General features: G+C 33.9%; 1 long non-coding RNA gene across 7 annotated transcripts; it reads right to left on the reverse strand.

Annotated features, from left to right (window-relative positions):
* Nucleotides 1–181: 181 nt before the first annotated feature.
* LOC131635256 (uncharacterized) lies at nucleotides 182–6695 on the reverse strand. Of its 7 annotated transcripts, none has more exons than XR_009293775.1 (8): nucleotides 6541–6695; nucleotides 5227–6466; nucleotides 5028–5112; nucleotides 4684–4754; nucleotides 3950–4032; nucleotides 3260–3396; nucleotides 2328–2418; nucleotides 182–2194 (listed from the first exon to the last, which is right to left on the reverse strand). It is a non-coding gene; the product is annotated as an uncharacterized LOC131635256 (long non-coding RNA). The 7 variants fall into 7 exon arrangements; XR_009293774.1 differs by having other exon boundaries at nucleotides 3260–3486; XR_009293776.1 differs by lacking the exon at nucleotides 3260–3396 and having other exon boundaries at nucleotides 185–2194; nucleotides 5227–5485; nucleotides 5824–6466.
* Between the last annotated feature and the right edge of the window lie 4416 nt (nucleotides 6696–11111).

The following is an 11111-nucleotide window of genomic DNA, read 5'->3' on the forward strand; positions in this document are numbered from 1 at the left end:
CGCCATCCCATTAGATTTTAGAAGAGCTTTTTGGAAACAATGTAATTAATAAAATGCCTATTTTACGAGGTCGTTATCTATTTAAATCTCCTAATCTCAAACTTTCGCTCTGTTGACTCGGAACATGCTAATATCCCTAACGTACGCTTTCGCCATCCCGCTCGAGTGTAAAAACAATTTTTGAAAATAAATAAGTTCCAATTAGTTTTAATACGCTTTCGCCATCCTTAAAACTAATGTCCTATGTCTACTATCCAGTTAAAGATCTCAAACTTTCGCTCTATTGATTTTAACCTTTGACCGTCCTAATCCCTCAAACTTTCGCTCTATTGGTTTTAAGACTTACTAATCAAACTAGACATATAAACCAAAAATAAGTGATAATTAATAAAACATAATTTAAGCCAATTTATTTCGGACCCCTACGGTTAACTTACTTTACATACCGACACCTTTAGTATTTTAGCCAGACATATTAATACGATTAAACATGCATAAATCGGTTCGGTTCATAATAATAAGCATATTAAATGGCATATAATATATCATGCAAATAAATAATATAAATAAGGCGGTAAATAAAAAAACCTGAATTAAAATAAATCTGGATTGAATTGAATCTTGAAGTACTCGAACTTCCACCACAGGTTGGCTGGATCGTTCTTCGGAATTTAAATGGCAGAAAATAAAAACAAGGAAAATAAAGCGATAAACCTAACGTAAGGCTAGATCTATGAAAAGTTCACAACAATTTCCAGTGTAGAAATCGTTGTGAGAAAATAGACGGTTAAATGAAAGCAGAATAAGGAAAAGCAGTTCGCGGTACAATTTCGGCAGCACTTCGTTGGCAGGAAATCGGACCGATTGAAGTGAAGTGACAGGTCCTATTTATAGGAGGAGGTATGCAGTTGCTTTGCGTGAAAAGAGGAACTTTCTGCAGACTGGGCGTGGAGACGTGGGTCTCCGTTTCTTCAGGAAGACTTGAGACGTGCGTCTCAAGTGGAGAAAATCTTGGGCAGTTGGAGACGGGCGTCTCCTCTTGGTGACGTGGCTGAAGAGAACGTGGAGACGTGCGTCTCCACTTGCTTGCAGGTCTGGGCCACGCGCCTTTTGATTCATGGTGGGCTGAATATCTCTTTTGGGCCTTTTGGGTCCTAATTGCACCCTTCTTTCACTTTAGCACTCCCTTTTCATCTTTTAGGCATAAATATTGGTCATTTAAGCTCAATTTTCTTTCCTTTTCGCAAATAGTCGAAATTGAAGTGTAAAACCTGAAATAAAGCAAATACACGCGTAATATCATAATAAATTAACATAATAAACGGAAAATGCTATAAATATCTATGGATTTTAGGCTAAATATACGATATAAAATCGTGTTATCATTGTACAACTTTAACACCGCAGACAATCTTGTGAATTTTGTACAACCCTCATACAACGGTTTCTCTGCATCGCTTACCAACCTCTCAAACATTTTGGGACAATCCGCAAGATCTTCTTCAAGCGCTTCTGCAATCTCTTCGACTCGATCGCACTCGTATGTGTCTGTGCAATCGTCGTTTGAAGCATACTTCCTATTACAACTTAACTCAGCATTCCCGTTACTTTTCTCACCATGCATTGTCCAACATGTATAACTTCTATCAATTCCAAACCGTAGTAAATGGGATGCCAACTTATTCCCGTCAACCTTACCCCCATAACAGCAACCCAAGCAAGGACACGGCATTCGAAGCGGGTCTTCGGAGTGCGCAACCGCAAACTTAACGAATTCCCATACCCCTTTCTCGTACTCTTTCGACAATCGGTTTGAATTCATCCATGTCTTATCCATGTCTTAATTAAGCTAAACAAATGCTTCTTGGTTTCTCTATAAGGTACTAAGGAATTATGTCAAGATAATAAATAGCTATCATCATAATAGAATACCTAATCAGAATACCTAATCAGAATACCCGATTTCTTAAAGAAGACATTACCTTATTTCAAGGTAATATAAGTCCACAAACCAAAAAACTGGTTGAGAGATACTAAATTGATATTAAATAGAACCATAAACAATAAACTATAAGCAGAAAATAACAAACTATAAGCAAGAAGAAAGGGATAGTAACCTGAGTTAGACTTTATGTGGGAGATGGGTAGGTTTGAATCGGCGTTGTACAAGTAGAAACCAGAGACTTCAAAGTAACTGTAAAATTAAACACACACACTACAATGATTAAGAAACTATATGCAAACTGTAGCACAAACTACAATGATTAAGAATAGATTAATATTATTTTGACATACATTTTTATATTAGCAAAAGAATAACTAATTACCTTTAGAGAAATTCAGAAACTTCTGGAACCACACACCGTAAGCTAATCTGATGTCTCTAGTGATATTCTTTTAAAAAATCTTTAATATCCCCTGAAAAATAATCATAACCCAGATGTTATAGCAATTCTAGATACATAGTACCGCAAGGTAAATCAAAGTTTAACAACTACTTAGAAACCGGGGCAGCAACTACGCATGTCAAAACAACGTCGTGAAAACGACCACAAATCATAGTCGAGTCATACAAATGGAGAAATCAAGGTGGAGCAATTATATCTCATGAGAAAACAACAATTTAGCATGTATTTTCATAACGGGGCAGCATTGATGTCTAACAAAATAAAGAGGAAAATACACTCAACTCCCTTTAGATTTAGCTAAATAACACAAACATCTTCTTTAACTTTCAAAATATAATAACAGTCCTCTATCGTGATATCGTGTTATTTAGAGAAATCGGAAGAATTAACTTATGTGAGTGATGGAGAGTTGAGCCTGTATCCAGAAGAAGAAGCATGCAATAGAAGCATAGTGAAGGAACTGACTTACAATCAAAGGAGAGTGGGATTTGATTTGGATATAATGGCAAAGATATATCAGGCTATGATTATTTGTTGATAAGATATATTAGACTTGTCAAACATTGTACATGGTAAACTATACCATTATGATGAATCATAAGCCAAAGATATATAGAAAAAACTATTTGCTTGCTATCATACTTTTAGAGTAAACTGTACCATTATCACTTCAGGATCAAATAAGATAGCAACACAAAAACAAATTTCTACATTACAGAAATTATGAACAGAAGCAGAACCAGAAACTATTTGCTTGATATCATACTTTTAGAGTAAACTATACCATTATCTCTCATAAATGTTTCAAAGTATTCTCACAATTTGCTCTTAAAATAGTGGGAAGACTTTACCTGAACAGAAGCAGAACTGGACTTTGATTTTGACCAAGAAAAACCCTAAAATCCCACAAGACTTTGATTCTGATAGAAGCAGCAAGAAGACGACGACGGCGGCTAGTTGAGACGACGACGGAGGGATGGAGGAGGGGCTGAGACCACGGCGGAGGGAGTGAGAGCGAGGAAGCAGAGAGTACGTGAGCGAGGAAGAAGAAGAAGATGTACGGAGGGGTTTTGGGTTTCTGAAAATAGCGTGTTTTAGTTTTATGAAAATTTTAAAAAGGGCTACCAGAGCGCTTTTCAGAAGCGCTTTCATATGCCCCTTTATACCAGCGCTTTATTACTAAAGGCGCTTTCGTACCCACCCCCTATAAGAGCGCTTTCAAAAGCGCTTTCATACCCACCCCCTATAAGAGCGCTTTTAGAAAGCGCTTTCATACCCACCCCCTATAAGAGCGCTTTTAGAAAGCGCTTTCATACCCACCCCCTATAAGAGCGCTTTTAGAAAGCGCTTTCATTACCCCCCCTATAAGAGCGCTTTTCTAGCGTGATTTTTAATTTTGTTTTTAGCCAAACCTACCAGAGCGCTTTTGGGCAAAAGCGCTTTCGTAGGTGTGCTGTTAAAAGCCAAATTTGGCGTAGTGATTGCAAACTCTTTAGAGAACCATATAGGAATAAACAAAGCATCATCTTTCATATACGTACATATTGGTTGTTGGATTTAAAACTTTAATAAATCGCCTACATTCTTCCTGCTCCCTCCGTCAATTACTTTTGCAATATCCAAGCTACAAATCAATGGTGGAAGTTAGATTAAATGATTAATACAAATCAGCTGCTCTCAACTTATCCAACTTCTCCACAGGCCAAGACAGTATTCACGCAAATTACTACAAATAAAATAATCATTAGTTATAAAGTAAAACTCATGAAATGTTAACAATGGTTTAAAGAGAAGTTGTCATTCTCACAGAAACTCATTAAATGTTACATTGTAACAATTGTTTATATCAATTCTACCTCAAAGATAAATACTATAGGCAACATTATCAAGTCCATTATAGTCAACTATGCATTTATGACCGTGCTTAACACTGAAATGTGAATAAAGATGATTATATAAAATTGCTATTGTTCTTCATCGTGTTTCAACTATTCTTATTTTGTGTGAAAAACTTACGAGGGCTAGCATTTTAAATTGTTATGTGTATATTTTTTTGGTTAGACCCTTGATTTTGGGTTATTCAAGTGGGTGTTTGGTATCTGAAATGCTTTAAAACTTCTGGGCAATATAGTGAGGTGGAATAACAATTTCCCATATTTCATATGCAAGGTTAAAATTGAACAAACAATTATATAATTCAAATAAACAAACCCAAAAACAATACTCATTAACATCCCAAATCAACAATGAGCAAAACATGTAACATAAGAACTACCTCAGAGCTAACGATATTTTTGGGCCAACTTCTTAAGTTCTTCCATTACACAGTCTGTGATACACTGGTACCTAAAATTCCAAAGTACAAATAGAATAGTTGTAAGAATATTGCACAAAAAATTCCAAAATAAAACACATACCATATTCATTAAGCTAATAAAAACTAAAAAGAAATTGATACTGCACGTTTCTAAGATAACTATTGAGTCAAATCTTACAAAGACAGAAAATTCGTATTGCTGAACACAAATTATAAAATCCGAGATATTAACAAAGAAAATCAACATAAGCAATGAAAAATCAACATCAATAGTGTTAATAAGACAATGTTACAGCTCTTACCGGCGACAAAAACCGATGGATTTATGTTCTGGAATCATAGAGGGAACGAAGGATCGTACAACAGTGTCAAACAATATATTTTACCCTGAAAACAAAATAAAAGGCATCAATCATCAACAAAACAGGTTTTACATAATCAACAAGTTAGACCTAAACAAATCCAAAACAAATATTAAAAAATGACAAATTCAAAACTTACATGAGATGGTTTCCAACTTGAAGATTGAAATGGAAGAAGAGAAGTTGTGGCATTTTCTTTTGGCATCTTTGACTTTAAATGTTTAAGACTGAAAATAGAAAATGAAAAGGCAGCACTTGATGACACAATATGGAAAGTTGCTCTTTTGGTTCATTCAAAGCAGGCTTTTAATAATATTCCATTGTACCCGTGCAACTTTTCAATTGATTGCACTTCACATTCCAAACAAAATGTTTCAACGTATCTTTCTCTATTACATCTAATTCATGTATTTTATAAATACAGGGAATGATTAGTTAACTTAATAATAGAATTAAAAAAAATAAAATACAATAATAATTCTGGTTATGCCACAACAGCCGTATTAAATGTCAAACTAATATAAATCAAGTATTGTGCAATTAGATAGTTTTATCCATGTAATTAGATTAGATTTAGTCTTATAATCAGAGGGCTTATAATGTAATTATCAAGTACTTTAGTTTTTATATATTTATATTTATAATAGACTATTGAATTTATATTAAATGGTTTAGATTAAAAGATATTTTTAAAATTTGATTAATAATTTATCTTTATATATTTATATATACTCACAAAATTCTATTTGACGCCGCCATCAAACCACGCGTGAAGCGTCAACCGCCATCAACTTTAAACTCGAGTATCATATCGGAAGAGTTACGGAAATATCAACTCTGCATATGTTGTTTTAGTCTTTATTTTCTCTTTATAATTTTCTCCATTATTTTTGTTGTAATCATAGTTTTTTTGTTTATGTTTATTTTTTTCTATCAATAATGTTAGCTTTTGTTTCATTTTTTGATTTGTTATGTAATAAGTTATTGAAATTCTTGTATTGTATTTTGAATATATTTTCATTTCTCTTTCAAAAAGTAGTTCGAAGATTCTCATTAACATTTCTAATAATTTTGTCATGATTGAGTTATATAACATGACATTAGTAATTGAAATTAAAGCAAGAAGTTCAACAAAATGATATAAAGGATATAATTTAATGAAGAGTGTCGATGAAAGTTATATCATTTTTATCTTTCACCAGGTTCCATTCCTTTGTCTTTTTCACCTCCATTTTGTTCACCTCCTTCACCACTATTTTCTTTAGAGCTCGATTCCCTTGATTTCTTTCCAGGTCTTTTAGTTCCAGGTCTTCCCCACCCTTTTCTAGGATTCCATATATCCATCCCAACTTTTGTTTTAAATTCAGTTGTTGCATCAACTACAAACCAACAAATAATTTTTTATTAAATATAACAAAAAGAATGAAATTGTATGTTCAAATTATATATATACATTGTTTCTCATCTTTAGGTTGCTCAAGTGCCATAAGAGAGATAATAATAAATACACTAATAAAGAATACAAAGATAAAAGAGTTGGTTTTCATGCTCAATCAAAACTTAGTGTAATATGAATACAATCAACATTCATTTATAGTGTTCATGAGTTAAGATATATAATATATTAATAAAAAGAGTTTGATTAGAAAATATATATTATACATAAAGAAACTTAGTATATGGAATTTGGCTTATTGTGAAGATTATAGGTCATCAACACCTATTAAACAATTTAAGGCTTAAATTAGGACATGAAATGAGGTAAGAAGATTTTTTACACAATGACAACTAATAAGAAATTAGGGAATTTGAATATTTTTTTTAATCTTAAAGATTGTTCTAACTATTTCTATGATAGTCATTATCAAGAAATAACCTTGTCAACATTAAAATTCTTATGAGTTCATTATTTTAGGTTGTCGAGTTAGCCCACATGAAAAAAGAAATTTCTTCTTTTCTTTTTTCACGGCGACACATGTAACGATCGTTTTATTTACGTATTTTATTTAATTATATGTTATGTGAATTATTTATTTGATTATGTGTTAATTCTGTGTTTAATTAATTTTTTGTTATTTATTGGGAATTATTAGTAAATAACATAAGTTAGTAAGATTAGTGGTTCTTGGGCCTATGATAGAATTAGTAGTTGAGAGGTGCTAATTAGAGTCCATTAGCAATTTGAGAGATAGTAAGGGTTTAACAAAACAAGGGTTTTAGAGAATAGAGAGTTAGAAGCTCATTTGGTGAAATTGGGTAAAGAAGAGAAGAAAGAAGATAAGAGAGAAGAGAATAGGAGAAAGCTAGGTTTTAAGATAGAGTTGGCTTCAATCCAAAACCCAAGGTAAGGGTGGGATTCTTTCATGATAAAGGGTTGTATGATGATGTTTAGGGTAGGGTTTTGATTGTATGTTGCTATCCATGAATATGTGTTGTAGAATCTTAGGGTTTATGTTGGATTTTCATGAATTTGTGGTTGAAATCATGTTTTGAATGATGAGTGTTGATGAATGATGTTAGCTGGTATTGATATGTGTCTTTAATTGTTGATTAATGATGGTTTAGAGTGGTGGAAGTGTGGTTACACAGGTCTGTCACGTCTGTGATTTTTCTGCATAATCGCGCGTCTGCTAAGCGGCTCCTAGCTCGCTAAGCGGATGGTGGGAGAAAATTTGAAAATACGCGAGCCCGCTAAGCGGAGACGCGAAGACTGAAAGTTTCTGGATTTAGTTGGGAGAAGCGCGCTTGAGTCCGCTGAGCGAACCCTGCTGTGTAAAACACGTTGGAACTTTGAAATGATGTATCTTTTGATCCGTAACTCCTTTTTAAGTGTCGTTTGAACCTCCGTGAAGCTCTAATTTATGTCTTTCTAATGAAAATGACTTGAAAACCTTTGGATATATTTTGAAACATTTCCTTGAATTGTATGTTGTCGATTTAATGATGTTTTGTGAAGTAGTATGTGATGTATGTTTGTATGCCGTAACGACGTGATTGAGATGTGGTAAATTACTATGATGGTAATGATACAGTTATTTCCATAGAACCTTGGCATTGAGTTGGTGTTATTTTAGACGATGTATGACATGTTGTTTATGTTGTGTTTGTGGATGTGCATCATTTGAGTCACATCCATTGCATTGTTTGAGACGACCTTAATGGCAAATGTTTGAGATGGCCTTAATGGTAAATGTTTGAGACGGCCCAATGACAATTGTTTGAGACGGGAGTTTTACTCCAATGGTACCACATGCATGTGCATAAAGTCAAGTCACATATTGAGTTTCATTTTGAATGTTTGTAATTATGACGGGAATGTTGTGATATGTTGATGATTTAGTTGTGCTATTGAATAAGTTATTGCAATTGAATAATCATATTGTGGTTTGTGATGAAAGTTGTTGTAAAATGTTATGTGATTAGAAGTGATGAACTATGTATGATCTTTTCATTTCTATGAATATTATCATACTTTCCTTTATACTGTTTGATATCTCACCGTTCTGTTTGAATGTTACCCTATGTTGGTAACGTGCAGGTAACGACGTGGAGTAGTCGTTTACCTTATAGCTCGAGTCGGTGTGTTTATGCTATGATACGTAGCACTCGGGAGGACGTTTGTGATGCTTGTTGATTTATGTCGTTATGTTTTGATTGGATGTTGTTAGCTTTTGTTTGATTATGTTATTGTTCTCTTTTGAGACATGTTGGATAGTTGTTTCCATGTTGGCAAGGATGTTATGATTTGAAATTATGTTGTTCTTTGAATTACGCTGCGAGATTATGAACTATTTGGTTTGAAAGTTCAATGAAGTATAATTCCTGTAACACCCCAAATCTACCCCGCAATTATAAGCGAAAATCAGAGTGCATTTAAAAATATTCATCAAAGATGAGATGTCACAATTCGACTTAAACCAACAAACATACTCAAATTGCAATCAACACAGATACATAGCATTCGGAAAACAAAACTTTATCCAACATCTTCCAATTCCAACTTATAAACATCTCTATAATCGACTTAACACAAATGTCATCATAGAATACAACAATCAAGTAATAACGACTAATCCCCCCGAGTGCTACGTATCAGAGCAATGGACACCGACTCGACTTGCTATAAAGCAACATCAAGACTTCACATCAATAACCTCGAACATCCAGGACTAATCTTGAGTACCTGCCCATTTCCCATGGTAAGGGAAATATCAGCAAAGGGGTGAGATATCTTACAATATAAAGGAATGCATGATAAATAATATAGGAGATATAGATCATACATGATTTTACCACTTCGCATCACATAACATCTTACAACAAGTTTCACCGCAAAATAACTTATCAATATAATACAACTTTCAAAACGGCAGCAATATCATTAATCAGTTAAGACAACATATTCAAATTCACAATTATACTATCATCATGTCACAACAACAGATCATCGACTCAACAATTCAAATAACATAATCAACTTATGGAATGGCAACAATGTCAACAATCAACCATGACAATATATGCAATTCACAAGTAAGATCCTAACACATCACGATAAACATCTCCTCATCAAGTCAACACGTCACCACAAACATAACAAAATTAGACTCAAATGCAACTCACCCGTGACTTGACTTATGCAAATGCATGTGGTACCATTTGGAGTAAAACTCCCACCGTCTCAAAATTTGCCATTGGACACACTGTCGCTATTTGCCATCAAGGCCACCGTCGCTTTTTCCATTAAGGCCACCGTCTCTTTATGCAATGGATGTGACTCAATAAATGTAACATCCACACAAGCACAACACACATAATTAATACGTCACAAAATCATCTAAACCACCATCGAACATTATCAATATAATGTCGAACTTCAACAACAACAAAATCATCATCATTCATAAGAATGCATCACTTCTCAATCACGTCACTATGTTGCATCATTATACAACATTAATTCACCTCAAAATACATCACAATACAACTTATCAACATTGACCATAGGGTCTACGACAACGACAATAATTTCCACATACTAACGACAACGACAACAAATTCATCATGTTAACAACAACCACAAATTCATCATATTATAAAAAACATCAACGATTCATCATATTGCACAACAAAATCAACACATTCGTCATATTCCTTAATTCAAGTAATTAGCATAATACGTTATATTCAATTTCATATATATTGTTAAGTCATCGCATGGCATCATTGTCGACTCATACATATCAAATACGCACAATTAATCGCATATAGTATACAACATCTTTATTAATCATGCATATCATCACATACATAATTATTTCATTCATCATAAGGAAGGTACTTATCATCATCTCAATAACATTGTATCCTCATAAGAAAACATACGTCAAGTTATACTACAACACAATTATGTCAATTCATCGCAAAGAGCATACTTCATATATTAACACAACATAGTTCATCACTTAATCCTAATAAACATAATAGGAAACTATATCATATGGATCATTTTATTGCATCATGGTATAGTTCATTGTGTCAGCTTTCCAACGCTTCGAACGGCGCATAAAACGGAGTTACGGATCAAAAGTTACATCATTTCAAAGTTTGGAAAAAGTTCTGTAAAACAGGGTTCGCGGCGCCAACAAAGTTCGCGGCGCGAATTGAGTGAATCAAATATTCCTAAGTTTCTGCCAAGCAGTTCGCGGCGCCAACAAGGGTTCGCGGCGCGAACTGAGCGAATCCAATTTGTCCTGAGTTTCTGCCAGGCAGTTCGCGGCGCCAACAAAGTTCGCGGCGCGAACTGGCGATTTTCAGAAAACCCCAAACACAGAAAACAGCATACGAAACCCATCCCAAAACCCATAAACTCAACCCAATCAAGTTGGAAAACACCAAGCATCACGAATAACAATATAATACATGTTATAAACACAATTATAACACCTATTATGGGTCTTCTAACATCATAACATCATCAAACATCAATTAAAACACATATCAAATCATAAATTCATGCATTTG

The sequence above is a fragment of the Vicia villosa genome, unplaced genomic scaffold (assembly GCF_029867415.1).
Source record: "Vicia villosa cultivar HV-30 ecotype Madison, WI unplaced genomic scaffold, Vvil1.0 ctg.001461F_1_1, whole genome shotgun sequence".
Taxonomy (NCBI): Eukaryota; Viridiplantae; Streptophyta; class Magnoliopsida; order Fabales; family Fabaceae; genus Vicia; species Vicia villosa.